The sequence below is a fragment of the Procambarus clarkii genome, chromosome 57 (genome assembly GCF_040958095.1).
Source record: "Procambarus clarkii isolate CNS0578487 chromosome 57, FALCON_Pclarkii_2.0, whole genome shotgun sequence".
Taxonomy (NCBI): Eukaryota; Metazoa; Arthropoda; class Malacostraca; order Decapoda; family Cambaridae; genus Procambarus; species Procambarus clarkii.
Window position 1 is genome coordinate 29,583,836 of NC_091206.1, and position 22,952 is coordinate 29,606,787.

At 45.8% G+C, this 22,952-nt stretch overlaps 1 long non-coding RNA gene across 1 annotated transcript; it reads left to right on the top strand.

The window, feature by feature from the left end:
- Positions 1–1,921: 1,921 nt before the first annotated feature.
- Positions 1,922–8,579, top strand: LOC138353284 (uncharacterized). The gene is made up of 3 exons (XR_011223102.1): positions 1,922–2,000; positions 7,873–7,979; positions 8,468–8,579. It is a non-coding gene; the product is annotated as an uncharacterized lncRNA (long non-coding RNA).
- Positions 8,580–22,952: the final 14,373 nt, after the last annotated feature.

Consider the following 22,952-nt stretch of genomic DNA (forward strand, 5'->3'; position numbering starts at 1 on the left):
GCGAGGCCTGGCTGTGCTAGTGTGTATGTGGAGGCGAGGCCTGGCAGTGCTGGTGTATGTGGAGGCGAGGCCTGGCAGTGCTGGTGTATGTGGAGGCGAGGCCTGGCAGTGCTGGTGTATGTGGAGGCGAGGCCTGGCAGTGCTGGTGTATGTGGAGGCGAGGCCTGGCAGTGCTGGTGTATGTGGAGGCGAGGCCTGGCTGTGCTGGTGTATGTGGAGGCGAGGCCTGGCTGTGCTGGTGTGTATGTGGAGGCGAGGCCTGGCTGTGCTAGTGTGTATGTGGAGGCGAGGCCTGGCTGTGCTGGTGTATGTGGAGGCGAGGCCTGGCTGTGCTAGTGTGTATGTGGAGGCGAGGCCTGGCTGTGCTGGTGTATGTGGAGGCGAGGCCTGGCTGTGCTAGTGTGTATGTGGAGGTGAAGCCTGGCTGTGCTAGTGTGTATGTGGAGGCGAGGCCTGGCTGTGCTAGTGTGTATGTGGAGGCGAGGCCTGGCTGTGCTGGTGTATGTGGAGGCGAGGCCTGGCTGTGCTAGTGTGTATGTGGAGGCGAGGCCTGGCTGTGCTAGTGTGTATGTGGAGGCGAGGCCTGGCTGTGCTGGTGTATGTGGAGGCGAGGCCTGGCTGTGCTAGTGTGTATGTGGAGACGAGGCCTGGCTGTGCTAGTGTGTATGTGGAGGCGAGTCCTGGCTGTGCTAGTGTGTATGTGGAGGCGAGGCCTGGCTGTGCTGGTGTATGTGGAGGCGAGGCCTGGCTGTGCTAGTGTGTATGTGGGGACGAGGCCTGGCTGTGCTGGTGTATGTGGAGGCGAGGCCTGGCTGTGCTAGTGTGTATGTGGAGGCGAGGCCTGGCTGTGCTAGTGTGTATGTGGAGGCGAGGCCTGGCTGTGCTAGTGTGTATGTGGAGGCGAGGCCTGGCTGTGCTGGTGTATGTGGAGGCGAGGCCTGGCTGTGCTAGTGTGTATGTGGAGGCGAGGCCTGGCTGTGCTAGTGTGTATGTGGAGGCGAGGCCTGGCTGTGCTGGTGTATGTGGAGGCGAGGCCTGGCTGTGCTAGTGTGTATGTGGAGGCGAGGCCTGGCTGTGCTAGTGTGTATGTGGAGGCGAGGCCTGGCTGTGCTGGTGTATGTGGAGGCGAGGCCTGGCTGTGCTAGTGTGTATGTGGAGGCGAGGCCTGGCTGTGCTAGTGTGTATGTGGAGGCGAGGCCTGGCTGTGCTGGTGTATGTGGAGGCGAGGCCTGGCTGTGCTAGTGTGTATGTGGAGACGAGGCCTGGCTGTGCTAGTGTGTATGTGGAGGCGAGGCCTGGCTGTGCTAGTGTGTATGTGGAGGTGAGGCCTGGCTGTGCTAGTGTGTATGTGGAGGCGAGGCCTGGCTGTGCTGGTGTATGTGGAGGCAAGGCCTGGCTGTGCTAGTGTGTATGTGGAGGCGAGGCCTGGCTGTGCTAGTGTGTATGTGGAGGCGAGGCATGTACAACACTCCCCAATAGGAAGAAAACCCACTCGGTTCTAGGCTAGGTTAGGCTTATCTGTAATAATTGAATTAAGCCTAGCAAAGCCTAGAACCTAGTTCAGTAATTTAAAAAATGTTGTAACTTGAAAAATGCCATTCAATACATTAAACAATTTAAATATTTTCAGGCAATCAACACAACCCTCTCATGTTGGCTAACCCTCTCTCATGTTGGTCAATAATTTAATTATTTTTTTAAGGAGTAATCTTTGCTGTTGAAATGTAGTCTTTTTGAGACTACATTTCAAATGTAGTGTGTGGAGGCGTGTATGTTAGGTATTACCTAACATACACGGTCTAATATATCTATGTGTGTGAAATAGATTAAATCCATTTATTTGATATTCAGCTAATAGTTCTGTATTTTCTACATTCATCCATGTTTTGGTAAGTGCAATAATATGTATTGTTTCATTGCAGATTAGAGATTCTAGATAGTTCTAGATTTCCGAAGTACTGAAACGCGCGCCATACAGGCTTGGTGGATCTAGGTGCAAGGTAAAATTATTTTCATTTACTTGTTTTTTATTTATATGCATATATGCATTTATATGCATTATTCTATAGAATAATAGATCTCGTAATAATTTTGCAAAAATAGTGGCATTTACTATTTTTAAAAGATTATTAAAAAATTTACCGTTATGGTGCATTCGGAAGACAAACCCAATTTTTCACTTTTGACAATTGAGGTCGGGTGCAGGAGGGGGGTTGTGTAAAAGACTGGTTTGTGCCTCGTAGAGGCTATGGGATCCAGTAAGATCGTCCTTCCTTTCCTCCCTAGAATCTGGATGTAGCAGGTGCTCAATTGTCAAAAGTGAAAAATTGGGTTTGTCTTCCGAATGCACCATATCGGTAAATTTTTTAATAATCTTTTAAAAATAGTAAATGCCACTATTTTTGCAAAATTATTACGAGATCTATTATTCTAATAAGGGTTTGATAAAATACAGTAGACTGCCTACTGGTTTTACCTGTAATAAGGTTTGATACAGATGATTATCCGTTCAAGGGGATTAAATAGCCGTTCTATGGCCCCAGGGTTTTCTCAAATTTTCTTTCATAGCCGGTCTATGGCCCCTGGGTTTTACGAACTTTTTTTTCCCAAGCCGGTCTATGGCCCCTGGGTTTTACGAACTTTTTTTTCCCAAGCCGGTCTATGGCGTGTATGTTAAATAAACCAAATTTTTCACTTTTGACAATTGAGCACGGGTGCAGGGGGGGGGGGTTGTGTAAAAGCCTGGTTTGTGCCTTGTAGAGGCTATGGGATCCAGTAAGATCGTCCTTCCTTTCCTCCCTAGAATCTGGATGTAGCAGGTGCTCAATTGTCAAAAGTGAAAAATTGGGTTTGTCTTCCGAATGCACCATATCGGTAAATTTTTTAATAATCTTTTAAATATAGTAAATGCCACTATTTTTGTAAAATTATTACGAGATCTATTATTCTAATAAGGGTTTGATAAAATACAGTAGACTGCCTACTGGTTTTACCTTTAATAAGGTTTGATACAGATGATTATCCGTTCAAGGGGATTAAATAGCCGTTCTATGGCCCCAGGGTTTTCTCAAATTTTCTTTCATAGCCGGTCTATGGCCCCTGGGTTTTACGAACTTTTTTTTCCCAAGCCGGTCTATGGCCCCTGGGTTTTACGAACTTTTTTTTCCCAAGCCGGTCTATGGCCCCTGGGTTTTACGAACTTTTTTTTCCCAAGCCGGTCTATGGCGTGTATGTTAAACCAAATTTTTCACTTTTGACAATTGAGCACCTGCTACATCCAGATTTTAGGGAGGAAAGGAATATAATATAATATCTAATATATCTATCTGTGTGAAATAGATTAAATCCATTTATTTGATATTCAGCTAATAGTTCTGTATTTTCTACATTCATCCATGTTTTGGTAAGTGCAATAATATGTATTGTTTCATTGCAGATTAGAGATTCTAGATAGTTCTAGATTTCCGAAGTACTGAAATGCGCGCCGTACAGGCTTGGAGGATCTAGGTGGAAGGTAAAATTATTTACATTTACTTGTTTTTTTATTTATATATATATATATATATATATATATATATATATATATATATATATATATATATATATATATATATATATATATATATATATATATTATATATGTGTGTATATGTATTTGTATGTATATAAATTTGTGTGTAAATCACGGAAATTAACTTGAGGAAACTGGCAACCAAAAACCAGTAGGCAGTCTACTGTATTTTATCAAACCCTTATTAGAATAATATATCTTGTAAAAATTTACCGATATGGTGCATTCGGAAGACAAACCAAATTTTTTCACTTTTGACAATTGAGCACCTGCTACATCCAGATTCTAGGGAGGAAAGGAAGAACGATCTTACTGGATCCCATAGCCTCTCCGAGGCACAAACCAGGCTTGTACACAACCCTCCCCCTGCACCCGAGCTATGTCAACAGGTCGTTCTTTCTCTTCGCCCTTACATCATCACACACAGAGATCACAATAACGTGATGCATCAAATGAACAAATCCACAAGGGCCATGACGAGGATTTTAACCTGCGTCCGGGAGCATCCCAGACACTGCCTAAATCGACTGAGCTACAACAGGGTAAAAGGATCCAGGAAGTTCAGTAGAAGTTTGGTTTCAACCCTTTTACCCTGTCGTTGCTCAGTCGATTAAGGCAGTGTCTGGGATGCTCCCGGACACAGGTTTGAATCCTCATCACGGCCCTTGTGGATTTGTTCATTTGATGCATCACGTTATTGTGATCTGTGTGTGATGATGTAAGGGCGAAGAGGGAGAACGGCCTGTTGACATAGCTCGGGTGCAGGGGGGGGTTGTTGTGTAAAAGCCTGGTTTGTGCCTCGGAGAGGCTATGGGATCCAATAAGTTCAGTAGAACTTCGGTTTCAACCCTTTTACCCTGTTGTAGTTCAGTCGATTAAGGCAGTGTCTGGGATGCTCCCGGACACAGGTTCGAATCCTTTTCACGGCCCTTGTGGATTTGTTCATTTGATGCATCACGTTATTGTGATCTGTGTGTGTAATTCTTCACCTGCTACAGCAACAGGAATGTGTGTGTATGTATTTGTGTTGTTGAATATGACCGAAAGTGTAAGATTAATGATTCTAACACAAATCGTCTGAATATTTGTTTTTCTTCACTGTCGAGAGTAGTTAAAAATATTTACTCGAGTTTATTTTCACACTTTATTTATGGTCCTTAAGTCCCTCTCCTTACTGCTGCTGCTGTTTCTCGCATCTTTGCATCGCTTGTATGTTTGGGGGTTTGGCCTCTTGCTATATATTGATTCCATTTGTGTGTGTTTGGGTCTCAGGCCCTCTCGCAATTTCTGTTGATACAAACCCCTTTTCCTAGTTCTGCACCTCTCCTTTGGTACAAATTTTGTTGTGCTTTTATCATATATTTCACAAAACTTGACATACATTTCATTTACTTCATGTCCTATCAGCAAGTGTTTGTCAAATTCTTTAAGGAAAGTTTATCATCCTGATTGCAGATCTCTAGCGCTATTATGTCAACTTCTTGTGGATTCGCAATCATTATTTAATTTACCTTTAGGTGTTCTTTCACCAGCACAGCAACACTGTACCTCTCCCAACCAGTTTAAGATAAAAACTAAGTACTAACTAATTAACTCAATGTAACCTACCTTACCCCCAAAATGTCAACCCATGTCTTCTATTTTAAACAATGCTGTTTTGTTGACCAAATTGTATTTTTGTTTTTTTCTGCAATGTTTCCCCCCCCCCCCACCACTCTACCACCACATTGAGTTTAGTAGCTCTGTGCACGTCAGGTGCTGTTTAATATACAGACCTACTCCTCCATTTGACCTAGTTTCTCTATCACATCTATATCACTTTGTGCTTTAGGCCTGGTGGAGCTTGGTCCACCAGGCTGTTGTTTGGAGTGGCCCGCAGATCCACATACAGTCTGCATATGATATACAGTCTGTTGATCAATTGAACTACAGTAGTTAGTTTTTATCATCCGAATGCACCAATATGTGTTCATTCTTCCCAGATGAAGGAACTAGGTAATATTCATCATCTGAATGCACCATCTGAAGCTTTTCCACACTCATGATACACGAGAGGTTTAAAAAACTTTTAAAACTTTTTGACCTATGTATTTAAAAGCAATTCTAAAGTTAAAAAGTGTAGCATAGGCCCCTCGCAGAATGTTCTTAATATGATCCTCAGGTTATAGTTTTCTATCTAAAACCACCCCTAGATCTCTTTCTTGATCAGAATTCTTTATAGATCTCTGTGGCTCGATCATAGAAACTGAGTAAATTCGTTACACTGGACCTTCCAGATCGAATACCATGCTGACAGTCTGACATATCATTCAGTACGTCTGCATCTGAAATTGAGTAATACCGGATTTATTATTTGGTTTTATAAATTTTATACTTATAATCTTAACTTATTTCAGACCACGAGTATTCTGGGCTTCGAACTCAACAGAAAAGCCTTCCGTAGACCTGCTTCTTTGCTACATAATAGACAAAATTTAGTAAGTATTGATTTATTATGTGTTTGTTTATTTATTTATTTTTTCTTTATATACAAGAAGGTACATTGGGGGAGAGTACAATGACTTGAAGTTTTACATTCTTGTAAAGCAACTAGCACTCATAGCGTTTCGGGCAGATCTAAGTATAGACCAAGGAACTTACCATCTTTTTTATTTCTGATGTTAACATTGTGTAACTGTAGATGAATTGCATTTGTTGATTTGCTCCCAAGTAAGATGTTGTAGGTCCTTTCTATGTTTAGTGTGAGTTTGTTGGTTGACATTAATAAGTGGATTTTTTTTTTAATTTATTGTTTACATCATTATTTAATATGAGTGGGTTGGAGTCTGAGTAGATGAGGTTAGTGTCATCATTATCTCATATCTCAGTGATTTTGTCGTAATGGTCAAGTAGCTGTACTGTACAAGTAGAGGACATGAGAGATAGCTGTAAGAGGTATTTCAATATCTTCCTACTCTAAATCCATGTTGGCCTGGATTGTGGAGCTCATTGGTCTCTATAAAACTAGTAACCTGACTCCTGATCACTCTCAAATAATTTTATTATGTGGGATGTTAGTGCAACTGGTCTATAATTCTTTGCCAATGCTTGTGTTGTGTTGTGTTGTTTTGGTAGTGATGTGCAATGTGTTGTTTTGGTAGTGATTCGTCCAGTTCTGGTAGTAGTGCGGTTGTTGTGTGGTGTAGTACTTGTGTGCTTGTTAATGACTTGTATTCCAGTCTTGTGGGTATCTCCTTTCTCCTACGGGCCAACTGCTTTGTTCTTACCTAGCATTTTGCTTTGTTTGGGTATGAATGTTTGTGTGCCGTATATTTTGCAAAATTTGCCATATATCTCATTATTTACTCCTCTGCCTAGCAGCAAGTCTGTCTAATTATACTCATTAACTGTTTTTCAAAGTTCCCCATAGTGTCCTCTATTGAAATCGAGTTCATGAACCGTTTCAATGTTCTTATTTTCTTCTAGATTATATCTTAAAGTATATTTAAATGTTATTGTTATTATTGTTATTAAACGTTATTGTGACATTGCATTGCAATTGAGCTATGTTGTTTACCATACCGTTCATTTCGTGAGTATAAGTATAGATGCCACACTTGTGACAGGTAAAACCATGCCTTTTTTGAAAAACAGCACCGTCTGTTGCACGTAAGAGCAACCCACACTATATTATGTTGCGATATTATTTCAATATTTCCGATTGCATTGATAATTTGAATTTTCATAGATTTCAATTTATTTTCATTTCGATTTAATAATTTTGTGTGACATTGCATTGAAATTGAGCTGTGTTGTTTACCATACTGTTCATTTCATGAGTATAGTTTATTTTTTTATTTTGTTCATTTCATTTTTTTAGCTGTTCTTATTTTTCAGTGATGGGAATATCAGATCATTTGATGTTCCCAATTTTCTGATGGAAGCATCAGACCATTATAGAATGCGGTAGGGTACTTTGCGGTAGGATGAGGTAGTTTGGAATGGTGGGGAGGACGAGCGGGGGGGATGGTGGGGAAGACAAGGGGACAGAGGAGAGGGTAATGGTGGGGAGGACGAGGGGACTGGGGAGTTGGGGATGGTGGGGACAGGGGAATGCTGGGGAGGACAAAGGGACAGGTGAATGGGAGATGGTGGGGGAGGAAGAAGGGACAGGGGAGGGGAAAATGGTAAGGAGGACGATGGGACAGGGAAGTGGGGATGATGTGGGGACTGGGAAGTGGGAAGGACGAGAGGACTGTGGAATGGGGAATGGCAAAGTGAATTATAATTATATATATTAATTAATTCTTATAAATTTCCAGAAGCCTGTATCAACACCCACACTAATGCAACTGAAAGAGATGTTGAGACAAGTATTGCTGATATGTTGAAGAACGCCCCAAACAAACTCGGTGGAAACAGATACAAGGTAAAGTTTGTCAATTTGCTGTAGTCTAATTCAATTTCTTTTTAGTAATCTTTGAGAACATTTATGCTATGAATAAGATAAAATAATGTAACTAATTTTGACTAAATATGTAGATATATTTAATTTTCTGAGCACTAATAATGAAAGAAAACCAAAATAAGAGATGGCTACTATCTCTAATAATGGGCTGGAATAATGCAGGATATAATAATATATATATAAATATATATATATATATATATATATATATATATATATATATATATATATATATATATATTTATATATATATTTATTTATATAAATATATATATGATATATAGATTCTATATAGATTCTATTCTATTCTATTCTATAGTTTTATATAGATTCTTGTTTTAGTTTTTTTTCTATAATATGGAAACGGTTTTTAAATAATAAATTAAATATTATATAATAAAATAATGTATTATTGAAAACAATTAGTAACAAACAATATTTCATTACAGGGTGGTGAAGCAAGAAGACATGTGCATCACACAGCAGACTTGGATATGACGAATACTGAAAATGGTGGCGAGCCTGGTGCATGGCGTACCGCTGAATCTTCTCTAATGTCTATATAGAATAATCTATATGTGTCTATATATAGACACATATAGATTCCTATATATATATATGTGTGTATATATATTATAATATATATATATATATATATATATATATATATATATATATATATATATATATATATCACTAAGAACTCTTTGACCCAGCCAGGATTCGAACCCATGCCGTCCAGGATCACCCCTAAACGTACACAGTACCGTGACCACCGCACCAATGATGACGATCATTGGTGCGGTGGTCACGGTACTGTGTACGTTTAGGGGTGATCCTGGACGGCATGGGTTCGAATCCTGGCCGGGTCAAAGAGTTCTTAGTGATATATGGCTTGCGCGTTCATGCAGCTTTCTCACATATATATATATATATATATATATATATATATATATATATATATATATATATATATATATATATATATATATATATATATATATATATATATATATAGGTTAGATTGGTTAGGTTTGGTAGAATTGGTTAGTTATCATATATCTACGTATAACTAGCTAGTTTTACCTTTATATATATATATTATATAAAAAGTTTGTGAGGAAGACCTCTGGTGCCAATGTGGGGACCCATAGCCTCGGAGAAGAAAATAAAAAGTATTCAGAGGAGACCTTGTGGTCACTCACTAAACACTAATATTATCTTCTACCACCCCCATTCTTTTGTATGTACACATATATATTTGCTTTATTTGAACTTTGTTACAAAGAGGGAGTTACATATAGGTTACAAAGATGGTTATCATATATATATTATTTATATATATATATATATTATTTATATATATATATTATTTATATATATATATTATTTATATATATATTATTTATATATATATATATTATTTATATATATATTATTTATATATAAATATATTATTTATATATTATAGGTCATATGTTTTTGTATTTTTGCTGATTTGTTAGTAAATAATAAAAGAAATATAAATTATTTGATTTTTTTACCCTTAAATTGGTTTTAATATTTAAATTGAAAACAATAATATAATATAAAAAAATATAATAAAAATAATATAATATAATATAAAATAACATAATTTAATTTCAAGAAATTTAACTTTAAACACAAAGATGTGAAAAGGGTTCAGATAAGGCTCAAACCTTTCACAAGAGATTCATATTGGTGTATGAATGGATTATGAATGACTCATGTTAGGAGTGTAAAGTTGCCACAACATCTCAAATTAGTGTTAGATACATATGTCTTGGTTATAAGTTTTGGAAACCTATTTAAGTCCACACACAATATCGTATCTGATACGATAAAACAAACGTTTCCAATCCTTTCAAATACTTTCCAGATATGTTGTGGCAACCTAAAATTGTTTGCTGGGTGGTAGTGTGGTGGGTTTGTGTGGTAGTGTGGTGGGGTTGCGTGGTGTTGTGGTGGGGTGTGTGGTAGTGTGGTGGAGTTTGTGGTAGTGTGGTGGGTGTGTGGTAGTGTGCTGGGTTGTGTGGTGGGTATGTGGTAGTGTGTTGAGTTGTGTGGTGGGTGTGTGTGGTGGGGTATTGTGGTAGTGCTATAGGGTGTGTGGTAGTGCGGTGGGGGTGTGTGGTAGTGTGGTGGGGATGTGTAGTAGTGTGGTGGGGTTGTGTGGTAGTGTGGAAGGGTGTGTTGTAGTGTGGTGGGGTGTGTAGTAGTTTGGAGGGGGTGTGTGGTAGTTTGGGGGGAGTGGTAGTGTGGTGGGGTGTGTGTGTAATGTTCTGGGGTGTCTGTTATTGGGGTGAGGTGTGTGGGAGTGTGGTTGGGTGTGTAGTAGTGTGGGGTGGGTGTGGTAGTGTTGTGGGGTGTGTAGAAGTGTGGTGGGGTGTGTGAAAGCGTGGTGTGGTGTGTGTAGTGTTCTGGGGTGTGTGTCAGTGCGGTGGGGTGTGTGGTAGTGTGGTGGGGATATGTGGTAGTGTGGTGGAGTTGTGTGGTAGTATGGTGGGGTAGTGTGTGTGGTAGTGTGGTGGGGTGTGTGGTAGTTTGGGGGTGTGTGGTAGTGTAGTGAGGGTGTGTGGTAGTGTGGTGGGGTGTGTGTAATGTTCTGGGGTGTGTGTTATTGTGGTGGGGTGTGTGGTAGTGTGCTTGGGTGTGTAGTAGTGTGGGGGGTGTGGTAGTGTTGTGGAGTGTGTGGAAGTGTGGTGGTGTTGAGTGATATTGGTGGGGTGTGTGGTAGTGTGGTAGGGTTGTGTGGTGGTGTGATGGGGTTGATTTGGTGGTGTAGTGGAGTGTTTGGAAGTGTGGCCGGGTCGTGGGGTAGTGCGGTGGGGTGTGTGGTAGTGTGGTGGGGATGAGTGGTAGTGTGGTGGGGTGTGTGGTAGTGTGGTGGGGTTGTGTGGTCGTGTGGTGCCGTTTGTGGTAGTAAGGTGGGGTGTGTAGTAGTGTGGTGGGGTTGTGCGGTAGTGTTGTGGGGTGTGTGGTAGTGTGGTGGGGTGTGTGGTAGTGAGGTGGTGTGTGTGTTAGTGTGGTCGGGTCGTGGGTAGTGCGGTGGAGTGTGTGGTAGTGTAGTGGGGTTGAGTGGTAGTGTGGTGGGGTGTGTGGTATTGTGGTGGGGTTGTGTGGTCGTGTGGTGCGGTTTGTGGTAGTGAGGTGGGGTGTGTAGTAGTGTGGTAGTATGGTGGGGTTGTTTGGTGGTGTAGTGGGGTTGTGTGGTAGTGTGGTGGGGATGTGTGGTAGTGTGGTGGGGTTGTGTGGTTGTGTGGTGTGGTTGTGTGGTAGTGTGTGTGGTAGTGTGGTGGGGTGTGTGGTAGTTTGGGGGTGTGTGTTTATTGTAGTGGGGGTGTGTGGTAGTGTGGTGGGGTGTGTGTAATGTTCTGGGGTGTGTGTTATTGTGGTGGGGTGTGTGGTAGTGTGCTTGGGTGTACTCACCTAGTTGTACTCACCTAGTTGTGTTTGCGGGGGTGTAGCTCTGGCTCTTTGGTCCCGCCTCTCAACCGTCAATCAACAGGTGTACAGATTCCTGAGCCTATCGGGCTCTGTCATATCTACACTTGAAACTGTGTATGGAGTCAGCCTTCACCACATCACTTCCTAATGCATTCCATTTGTCAACCACTCTGACACTAAAAAAGTTCTTTCTAATATCTCTGTGGCTCATTTGGGCACTCAGCTTCCATTTGTGTCCCCTTGTGCGTGTTCCCCTTGTGTTAAATAGACTGACTTTATCTACCCTATCAATCCCCTTCAGAATCTTGAATGTGGTGATCATGTTCCCCTAACTCTTCTGTCTTCCAGCGAAGTGAGGTTTAATTCCCGTAGTCTCTCCTCGTAGCTCATACCTCTCAGCTCGGGTACTAGTCTGGTGGCAAACCTTTGAACCTTTTCCAGTTTAGTCTTATCCTTGACTAGATATGGACTCCATGCTGGGGCTGCATACTCCAGGATTGGCCTGACATATGTGGTATACAAAGTTCTGAATGATTCTTTACACAAGTTTCTGAATGCCGTTCGTATGTTGGCCAGCCTGGCATATGCCGCTGATGTTATCCGCTTAATATGTGCTGCAGGAGACAGGTCTGGCGTGATATCAACCCCCAAGTCTTTTTCCTTCTCTGACTCCTGAAGAATTTCCTCTCCCAGATGATACCTTGTATCTGGCCTCCTGCTCCCTACACCTATCTTCATTACATTACATTTGGTTGGGTTAAACTCTAACAACCATTTGTTCGACCATTCCTTCAGCTTGTCTAGGTCTTCTTGAAGCCTCAAACAGTCCTCTTCTGTTTTAATCCTTCTCATAATTTTAGCATCGTCCGCAAACATTGAGAGAAATGAATCGATACCCTCCGGGAGATCATTTACATATATCAGAAACAAGATAGGACCGAGTACAGAGCCCTGTGGGACTCCACTGGTGACTTCACGCCAATCGGAGGTCTCACCCCTCACCGTAACTCTCTGCTTCCTATTGCTTAGATACTCCCTTATCCACTGGAGCACCTTACCAGCTACACCTGCCTGTCTCTCCAGCTTATGTACCAGCCTCTTATGCGGTACTGTGTCAAAGGCTTTCCGACAATCCAAGAAAATGCAGTCCGCCCAGCCCTCTCTTTCTTGCTTAATCTGTGTCACCTGATCGTAGAATTCTATCAAGCCTGTAAGGCAAGATTTACCCTCCCTGAATCCATGTTTGCGATTTGTCACGAAGTCCCTTCTCTATAGATGTGTTACCAGGTTTTTTCTCACGATCTTCTCCATCACCTTGCATGGTATACAAGTCAAGGACACTGGCCTGTAGTTCAGTGCCTCTTGTCTGTCGCCCTTTTTGTATATTGGGACCACATTCGCCGTCTTCCATATTTCTGGTAGGTCTCCCGTCTCTAGTGACTTACTATACACTATGGAGAGTGGCAAGCAAAGTGCCTCTGCACACTCTTTCAGTACCCATGGTGAGATCCCATCTGGACCAACAGCCTTTCTAACATCCAGATCCAGCAGGTGTCTCTTGACCTCCTCTCCCGTAATTTCGAACTCCTCCAAGGCCGCCTGGTTTACCTCCCTTTCTCCTAGCACAGTGACCTCACCCAGTTCTATTGTGAAGACCTCCTGGAACCTCTTGTTGAGTTCCTCGCACACCTCTCTGTCATTTTCTGTATACCTGTCCTCGCCTGTTCTAAGTTTCAATACCTGTTCTTTCACTGTTGTTTTCCTTCTGATGTGACTGTGGAGTAGCTTTGGTTCGGTCTTGGCTTTGTTTGCTATATCATTTTCAAAATTTTTCTCTGCTTCTCTTCTCACCCTGACGTACTCATTCCTGGTTCTCTGGTATCTCTCTCTGCTTTCTGGTGTTCTGTTATTCCGGAAGTTCCTCCACGCCTTTTTGTTCAGTTTCTTCGCTTCCATACATGCCCTATTATACCAAGGATTCTTCTGTTGCTTCTCGGATTTTTCCCTTTGGGCCGGGATGAACCGGTTTACTGCCTCCTGACACTTTTGGGTAACATAGTCCATCATACCCTGTACAGACTTGTCTCTGAGGTCTGTGTCCCAAGGTATTTCACTTAGGAAACTTCTCATCTGTTCATAATTCCCCTTTCGGTATGCCAGCCTTTTGATTCCTAGTTCTTTTTGGGGGGAGATAAGTCCTAGCTCTACCAGGTACTCAAAGTTCAATACACTGTGGTCACTCATTCCCAAGGGCGCTTCCATCTTAACTTCCCTTATATCCCATTCATTTAGGGTAAATATCAAATCAAGCATTGCTGGTTCATCTTCTCCTCTCATTCTTGATGGTTCTTTGGTGTGCTGGCTGAGAAAGTTTCTTGTTGCCACGTCCAGCAGCTTAGCTCTCCATGTTTCTGGTCCTCCATGCGGGTCTCTGTTCTTCCAATCTATCTTCCCATGGTTGAAATCTACCATAATTAGTAGTCCAGATCCATTCCTGCTAGCAACAGAAGCTGCTCTTTCTATTATGTTAATGGTGGCCATGTTGTTTCTATCATATTCCTGTCTAGGTCTTCTGTCATTTGGTGTTGGATTATATATGACTGCGACTATAATTTTTTTCCCTCCATTTGTTACAGTACCTGCTATGTAGTCACTGAAACCTTCACAGCCCTGAATATCCATCTCCTCAAAATCCCAGCCTTTTCTTACCAGCAGAGCTACACCACCCCCACCTCTTCCTTCCCTCTCTTTCCTCATAACATAATAGTCCTGTGGGAACACTGCATTTGTTATCGTTTTCGTGATCTTTGTTTCTGTGAGGGCTATTATGTCTGGGTTTTCCTCTAGTACCAGTTCTCCAAGCTCATTTGCTTTATTTGTAATTCCATCTATGTTAGTGTACATCGCTTTGAGGCTCACTTTCTTCTGTCCCTTCTCAAATCGCCTCCTTGGTGAGTGTTCTGCTGGTGGGGGAGGCTGTTCCATGGGTGTGAGGACCTGTGAGGTGGATAACAGGGTCTCAGAGGATACTGGGATGATTGGCGGGGGATCCAGTGAAGGGGGAGGGACAGGGAGGGTATGGGGTGAAAGGGGAGGGAGGACGGGAAGGAAAGGGGGGGAGGGAGGACTCGGGAGGAGGGGAGGGGTAGAAGGGTGGGGATTGGGTGTGGGGGGAGGAAGATTTGGCTGAACATTTGTGTAGTAGTGTGGAGGGTGTGGTAGTGTTGTGGAGTGTGTGGATGTGTGGTGGTGTTATGTGATAGTGGTGGGGTGTGTGGTAGTGTGGTAGGGTTGTGTAGTGGTGTGATTGGGTTGTGTGGTCGTGTAGTGGGGTGTTTGGTAGTGTGGTGGGTGTGTGGTAGTGCACTTGTTTGTGTAGTAGTGTGATGGTGTGTGTGGTAGTGTGGTGCGGTGTGTGGTAGTTTGGTGGATGGGTGTGGTAGTGTGGTGGGTGTGTGTGGTAGTGTGTTGGGGTGTGTGGTAGCGTGGTGGGATATGTGATACTGCGGTGGAGTTGTGTGGTAGTATGGTGGGGAGAGTGATTGTGTGGTGGGGGTATGTGGCTGTGTGGTGGGGTATGTGGTAGTGTAGTTGGGTTGTGTGGTAGTATGGTGGGGTTATGTGGTAGTGTGGTGGGGTGTGTGGTAGTGTGGTAGGGTGAGTGGTAGTGTGGTGGGTTGTGTGGTGGTATGGTGGGGTTGTGTGGTCGTGTAGTGGGGTGTGCGGTAGTATTGTGGGTGTGTGGTCTTGTGGTGGTTTGTTTGGTAGGTGGGGTGTGTGGTAGTGTGTTGTGAGTGTGTGGAAGTGTGTAGGGGTGTGTGGTAGTGTGGTGGGATATGTGGTAGTGTTGTGGGAGTGATGAGGTGTGTGGTAATGTGATGGGGTTATGTGGTTGTGAGGTGGTAGGGTGGGTATGTGTGGTCGTGTAGTGGGGTGTGTGGTAGTGTGGTTGGTGTGTAGTAGTGTGGTGGTTTGTTTGGTAGTGAGGTGGGGTGTGTGGTAGTGTGGTGTGAGTATGTGGTAGTGTGTAGGAGTGTGTGGTAGTGTTACAGGTGTGTGGCAGTGTGGTTGCGTTGTGTGGTAGTGGTGGGGTTGTGTGGTGGAGTATGTGGTAGTTTGGTGGGGTGAGGGGTAGTGTGGTGAGATGTGAGGTAGTGTGGTGTGGTAATGTGGTGGGGTGAGTGGTAGTGCGGTGGGGGTGTGTGGTAGTGTCGTGGGGTTGTGTGGTAGTGTGGTGGGGTTGTATGGTAGTGTAGTGGGGTGAGTGCTAGTGCGTTGGGGGGGTGTGGTAGTGTGGTGGGGTTGTGTGGTAGTGTGGTGGGGTTGTATGGTAGTGTGGTAGGGTGTGTGGTAGTGTGGTTGGTGTGTGGTAGTGTGGTGGTTTGTTTTGTAGTGAGGTGGGGTGTGTGGTAGTGTGGTGTGAATATGTGGTAGTGTGTAGGGGTGTGTGGTAGTGTTGCAGGTATGTGGCAGTGTGGTTGGGTTGTGTGGTAGTGGTGGGATTGTATGGTAGTGTGGTGGGGTATGGTAGTGTGGTGGGGTGAGTGGTAGTGTAGTGAGATGTGAGGTAATGTGGTGGGGGTGTGTGGTAGTGTGGTGGGTTTGTGTGGTAGTGTGGTGGGGTTGCGTGGTGTTGTGGTGGGGTGTGTGGTAGTGTGGTGGAGTTTGTGGTAGTGTGGTGGGTGTGTGGTAGTGTGCTGGGTTGTGTGGTGGGTGCGTGGTAGTGTGTTGGGTTGTGTGGTAGGTGTGTGTGGTAGTGTGGTGGGGTATTGTGGTAATGTTATAGGGTGTGTGGTAGTGCGGTGGGGGTGTGTGGTAGTGTGATGGGGATGTGTAGTAGTGTGGTGGGGTTGTGTGGTAGTGTGGAGGGGTGTGTTGTAGTGTGGTGGGGTGTGTGGTAGTGTGGAGGGGGTGTGTGGTAGATTGGGGTAGTTTAGGGGGAGTGGTAGTGTGGTGGGGTGTGTGTGTAATGTTCTGGGGTGTGTGTTATTGTGGTGGGGTGTGTGGGAGTGTGGTTGGGTGTGTAGTAGTGTGGGGTGGGTGTGGTAGTGTTGTGGGGTGTGTTGAAGTGTGGTGGGGTGCGTGGAAGCGTGGTGTGGTGTGTGTAGTGTTCTGGGGTGTGTGTCAGTGCGGTGGGGTGTGTGGTAGTGTGGTGGGGATATGTAGTAGTGTGGTGGAGTTGTGTGGTAGTATGGTGGGGTTGTGTGGTAGTGTGTGTGGTAGTGTGGTGGGGTGTGTGGTAGTTTGGGGGTGTGTGTTTATTGTAGTGGGGGTGTGTTGTAGTGTGGTGGGGTGTGTGTAATGTTCTGGGGTGTGTACTCACCTAATTGTACTCACCTAATTGTGCTTGCGGGGGTTGAGCTTTGGCTCTTTGGTCCCGCCTCTCAACTGTCAATCAACTGGTGTGTTATTGTGGTGGGGTGTGTGGTAGTGTGCTTGGGTGTGTAGTAGTGTGGGGGGTGTGGTAGTGTTGTGGAGTGTGTGGAAGTGTAGTGGTGTTGTGTGATAGTGGTGGGGGGTGCGGTAGTGTGGTAGGGTTGTGTGGTGGTGTGATGGGGTTGTGTGGTCGTGTAGTGGGGTGTTTGGCAGTGTGGTGGGTGTGTGGTAGTGCAGTTGTTTGTGTAGTAATGTGGTGGGGTGTGTGGTAGTGTGGTGGGGTGTGTGGTAGTGTAGTGGGGTATTTAGTTGTGTGGTGGGGTGTGTGGTAGTGTGGTGGGGTTGATTGGTTGTGTGGTGGTGTGTGTGGTAGTGTGGTGGGGTGTGTGGTAGTGTGGTGGGGTGTTTGGTAGTGAGGTGGGGTGTGTGTGGTAGTGTGGTGGGGTGTGTGTAAGTGTAGTTAGGAGTGTGGTAGTGGGGGGTGTGGTAGTGTGGTGGAGTGTGTAGTAGTGGGGTGGGAGTGTGTAGGGTTCTGGGGTGTGTGGTAATGCTGTTGGGTGTATGGTAGTGTCGTGGGGTGTGTAGTAGTGTGGTGGGGTGTGTGGTTGTGTGGTGGGGTGTGTGTTAGTGTGATCGGGTCGTGGGGTAGTGCGGTGGAGTGTGTGGTAGTGTACTGGGGTTGAGTGGTAGTGTGGTGGGGTGTGTGGTATAATGGTGGAGTTGTGTGATCGTGTGGTGCGGTTTGTGGTAGTGAGGTGGGGTGTGTAGTAGTGTGGTGGGGTTGTGTCGTAGTGTTGTGGGGTGTGTGGTAGTGTGGTGGGGTGTGTGGTTGTGAGCAGGTGGTGTGTGGTAGTGTGGTAGTATGGTGGGGTTGTGTGGTGGTGTAGTGAGGTTGTGTGGTAGTGTGGTGGGGATGTGTGGTAGTGTGGTGGGGTTGTGTTGTAGTGTAGTGGGGTTGTGTGGTAGTGTGTGTGGTAGTGTGGTGAGGTGTGTGGTAGTGTGGTGGGGTTGTGTGGTCGTGTGGTGCGGTTTATGGTAGTGAGGTGGGGTGTGTGGTAGTGTGGTGGGGTTGGGTGGTTGTGTTGTTGGGTGTGTGGTAGTGTGGTGGGGTATGTGGTAGTAAGCAGGTTGTGTGTGGTAGTATGGGGGGGTCGTGTGGTAGTATGGTGGGGTGTGTGGTAGTGTGGTGGGGTTGTGTGGTAGTATGGTGGTTTTGTTTGGTGGTGTAGTGGGGTTGTGTGGTAGTGTGGTGGGGATGTGTGGTAGTGTGTTGGGGTTGTGTGGTTGTGTGGTGGGGTTGTGTGGTAGTGTGTGTGGTAGAGTAGTGGGGTGTGTGGTAGTTTAGGGGTGTGTGGTAGTGTAGTGGAGGTGTGTGGTAGTGTGGTGGGGTGTATGTAATGTTCTGGGGTGTGTGTTATTGTGGTGGGGTGTGTGGTAGTGTGCTTAGGTGTGTAGTAGTGTGGAGGGTGTGGTAGTGTTGTGGAGTGCGTGGATGTGTGGTGGTGTTGTGTGATAGTGGTGGGGTGTGTGGTAGGGTTGTGTAGTGGTGTGATTGGGTTGTGTGGTCGTGTAATGGGGTGTTTGGTAGTGTGGTGGGGTGTGTGGTAGTTTGGTGGGTGGGTGTGGTAGTGTGGTAGGTGCGTGTGGTACTGTGTTGGGGTGTGTGGTAGCGTGGTGGGATATGTGATACTGCGGTGGAGTTGTGTGGTAGTATGGTGGGGAAAGTGGTAGTGTGGTGGTGGTGTGTGGCTGTGTGGTGGGGTATGTGGTAGTGTAGTTGGGTTGTGAGGTAGTGTGGTGGGGTAATGTGGTAGTGTGGTGGGGTGTGTGGTAGGGTGAGTGGTAGTGTGGGGAGATGTGTGGTAGTGTGGTGGGATTGTGTGGTAGTGTGGTGGGGTTGTGTAGTATTGTGGTGGGGTTTGTGGTAGTGTGGTGGGGTGTGTGGTAGTTTGAGGGGCTGTGGTAGTGTGTTGGGTGTGTGTGTGGTAGTGTGGTGGGGTGTGTGTAATGTTCAGTGGTGTGTGATATTGTGCTGGGGTGTGTGGTAGTGTGCTTGGGTGTGTAGTAGTGTGGGGGTGTGATAGTGATGTGGGGTGTGTGGAAGTGTGGTGGGGTTATGTGATAGTGGTGGGGTGTGTGGTAGTGTGGTAGTGTGGTGGGATTGTGTGGTGGTGAGATGGGGTTGTGTGGAAGTGTGGTAGGGTGTGTGGAAGTTTCGTGGGGGGTGTGATAGTGTAGTAGGGGTGTGTGATAGTGTTGAGGGGTGTGTGTGGTGGTGTAAGGAGGGGTGTGTGGTAGTGTAATTGGGTGTGTGGTAATGTCGTTGGGTGTATGGTAGTGTAGTGGGGTGTGTGGTGGTGTGGTGAAGGTGTGTGGTATTGTGCTGGGGTGTTTGGTAGCGTGGTGGGGGTGCATTGTAGTGTGGTGGGGTTTGTGTTAGTTTGGTGGGGGTGTGTGTTAGTGTGGTTGGGGTGTGTGGTAGTTTGAAGCAGTGTATGTTAGTAGGGTGGGGTGTGTGGTAGTGTGATGGGGTATGTGGTAGTGTGGTGGAATTGTATGGTGGTGTGGTGTGGTGTATGGTAGTGTTATGGGGGTTTGTGGAAGTGTGATGGGGTGTGTGGTAGTGTGTTCGGGTGTATGCTAGTGTAGTGGGGTGTATGGTAGTTTGGTGGGGGTATGGTAGAGTGGTGTTGTGTGTGGTAATGTGGTAGGGTGTGTGTAGTGTGCTGGGGTGTGTGGTAGTGTGGTGGGGTGTGGTATTTAGGTGGGGTTGTGTGGTAGCGTAGTCGGGTCGTGTGGTAGTGTGGTATAGTGTGTGGTAGTAGAGGGGGTTGTGTGGTATTGAGGAAGGGGTATGTGGTAGTGCGTTGGGGTTGTGTGGTTGTGTGATGGGGTTGTGTGGTAGTGTGATTGGGTGTATAGCAGTGTGGTGGGGTGTTTGGTAGTGTGGTGGGGTGTCTGGTACTGTGGTAGGGTGTGTGTAGTGCTCTGGGGTGTGTTGTAGTGTGGTGGGGTGTGTGGTTGTGTGGTGGGGTTGTGTGGTACTGTTGTCATGTTGTGTGGTAGTGTGCTGGGGTGCGTTGTAGTGTGGTGGGGTGTGTGGTAGTGTGGTGGGGTGTGTGGTAGTGTGGTGGGGGTGTGTGGTGGGGTCGTGTGGTAGTGTGGTGGGGGTGTGGTAGTGAGGTGGGGTTGCGTGGTAGTGAGGTGGGGTGTGTGGTAGTGTCGTGGTGAGTGTGGTAGTGTGGGGGGGGGGGTGTTGTAGTGTGGTGGGGTTTTGGTAGTGTGGTGGGGTATGTGGTAGTAAGGTGGGGTGTGGTAGTGAAGTGGGGTATTTCGTAGTGTGGTGGGGTGTTTGGTAGTGTGGTGGGGTGTGTGGTACTATGGTGGGGTGTGTGTAGTGTTCTGGGATGTGTGGTTGTGTGGTGGGGTATATGGTAGTGTGGTGAGGTTGTGTGGTACTGTTGTGGTGTTTTGTGGTAGTGTTGTGGGGTGCGTTGTAGTGTGGTGGGGTGTGTTGGAGTGTGGTGGTGTGTGTGGTAGTGTGGTGGGGTGTTTAGTAGTGTGGTGGGGTGTGTGGTAGTGTGGGGGGGGGTGGTTCTGTGGGGGGGTCGTGTGATAGTGTGGTGGGGGGTGTGGTAGTGTGGTGGGGGTGTGTGGTTCTGTGGTGGGGTCGTGTGGTAGTGTGGTGGGGTGTGGTATTTTGGTGAGGTGTGTGGTAGTGTGGTGGGGTTGTGTGGTAGTGTGATGGGGTTTGTGGTAGTGTGATAGGGTGTGTGGCAGTGTGGAGGGGTGTTTGATAGTGTGGTATGGTGTGTGGAACTGTGGTGGGGTGTGTGTAGTGTTCTGAGGCGTGTGGTAGTGTGGTGGGGTGTGTAGGAGTGTGGTGGGGTTGTGTGGTACTGTGGTAGGGTGTATGTAGTGTTCTGAGGTGTGTGGTAGTGTGGTGGGGTGTGTGGTTGTGTGGTGGGGTTGTGTGGTACTGTTGTGGGGTTGTGTGGTAGTGTGGTGGAGTGCGTTGTAGTGTGCTGGGGTGTGTGGTAGTGTGGTGGTTGTGTGTGGTAGTGTGGTGGTTGTGTGTGGTATTGTGGTGGGGGTGTGTGGTTGTGTGGTGGGGTCGTGTGGTAGTGTGGGGGGTGGTAGTGTGGTGGGGTATGTGGTAGTGAGGAGTGGTGTGGTAGTGTGGTGGGGTATTTCGTAGTGTGGTGGGGTGTTTGGTAGTGAGGTGGGGTATTTCGTAGTGTGGTAGTGTGGTGGGGTGTGTGTAAGTGTAGTTAGGAGTGTGGTAATGGGGGGTGTGGTAATGTGCTGATTGTGTGGTTGAGGGGAGGGGTGTGTGTAATGTTCTGGGGTGTGTGGTAATGCTGTTGGGTGTGTGGAAGTGTCGTGGGGTGTGTAGTAGTGTGGTGGGGTGTGTGGTAGTGTGGTGGGTTATGTGTTAGTGTGGTCGGGTCGTGGGGTAGTGTGGTAGAGTGTGTGGTAGTGTGGTGGGGTTGTGTGGTAGTGTGGTGAGGTGTGTGGTAGTGTGGTGGGGTGTGTAGTAGTGTGGTGGTTTTGTTTGGTGGTGTACTGGGGTTGTGTGGTAGTGTTGTTGGGTGTGTGGTAGTGTGGTGGGGTGTGTGGTAGTAAGCAGGTTGTGTGTGGTAGTATGGGGGTGTCGTGTGGTAGTATGGTGGGGTGTGTGGTAGTGTGGTGGGGTTGTGTGGTAGTATGGTGGTTTTGCTTGGTGGTGTAGTGGGGATGTGTGGTAGTGTGGTGGAGATGTGTGGTAGTGTGTTGGGGTTGTGTGGTTGTGTGGTGGGGTTGTGTGGTAGTGTGTGTGGTAGTGTGGTGGGGTGTGTGGTAGTTTAGGGGTGTGTGTTAGTGTAGTGGTGGTGTTGTAGTGTGGTGGGTTGTGTGTAATGTTCTGGTGTGTGTGTTATTGTGGTGGGGTGTGTGGTAGTGTGCTTAGGTGTGTAGTAGTGTGGAGGGTGTGGTAGTGTTGTGGAGTGCGTGGATGTGTGGTTGTGTTGTGTGATAGTGGTGGGGTGTGTGGTAGTGTGGTAGGGTTGTGTAGTGGTGTGATTGGGTTGTGTGGTCGTGTAGTGGGGTGTTTGGTGGGTGGGTGTGGTAGTGTGGTAGGTGTGTGTGGTACTGTGTTGGGAGTAGTGGAAATGGCCCCTATGCCCGTGCGTTTTGGTTTTTCCAGCGCACGGGCATAGGCGCAGCCCCTATGCCCGTGCGTTCGGGTTTTTCCAGCGCACGGGTATAGGCGCTGGGGGAGTATCCATATTTCTGCATGGACGGTCATAGCATAGGGGGTATTCTCTATTTTTTTTGCTGTCGGACGGGCATAGCATAGGGTATTTTTCGATTTTTTTTCAATGCAGGAACAATTGCCCAGAGTGTCTTTTTCATATTTTCATAACATATATCAATCTCACTTTTGAATCATATATTATTTTTCCAAAATGTGGGTTAAATGGTGGCTTCCTAGTCCCTGCCATTTCGCTCAAGGGGATTAAAAGAACGGCTCCTGGCGCACCCAAATTCAGTTACCCCGGTGACCCTGCACAGACATTGCTAATGGTCAATGACGTCACCCCGTCTTCATCTTCCCTGTATAAGTCCGTTTTCTTTTATAGTGTAATTATTCCCATTTTCAATATTTATAGCAAAGGGGGATTCAAATGCTGTCATCTGTCAAGCCTAATGTGCAATGGCATTAACCATTATAAGCTCGTTTTTCACAATTAGGTATTACCATACGGTTTCCCATTGACTAAGATCATTTTAACATAAGAAATGAGTTCCACCCTGTTACAGAACCAGTATTTACCCAGGTCATTTTCCTAAATCTAAAAAACATATTTCCAATTTATGTCCATTGTTTCGTGTTTATAGTATTAATAGCCCATTAATATCCCTTTTGCCATGTTTCCCCTATTTCTTCTTCGCCTTTGTAGATAATGCAATTTAAGCTTTGTCAATCTGTCTTCAAGGATTGCTTATTAACCATAGGGAAAATAAAAATGAAAACCCAGTATCATCCATTTGTATGAAAACAGTCCCCTGCCAGGCGTGGTGATTTCAATGCAATTTCAGTACTAATCC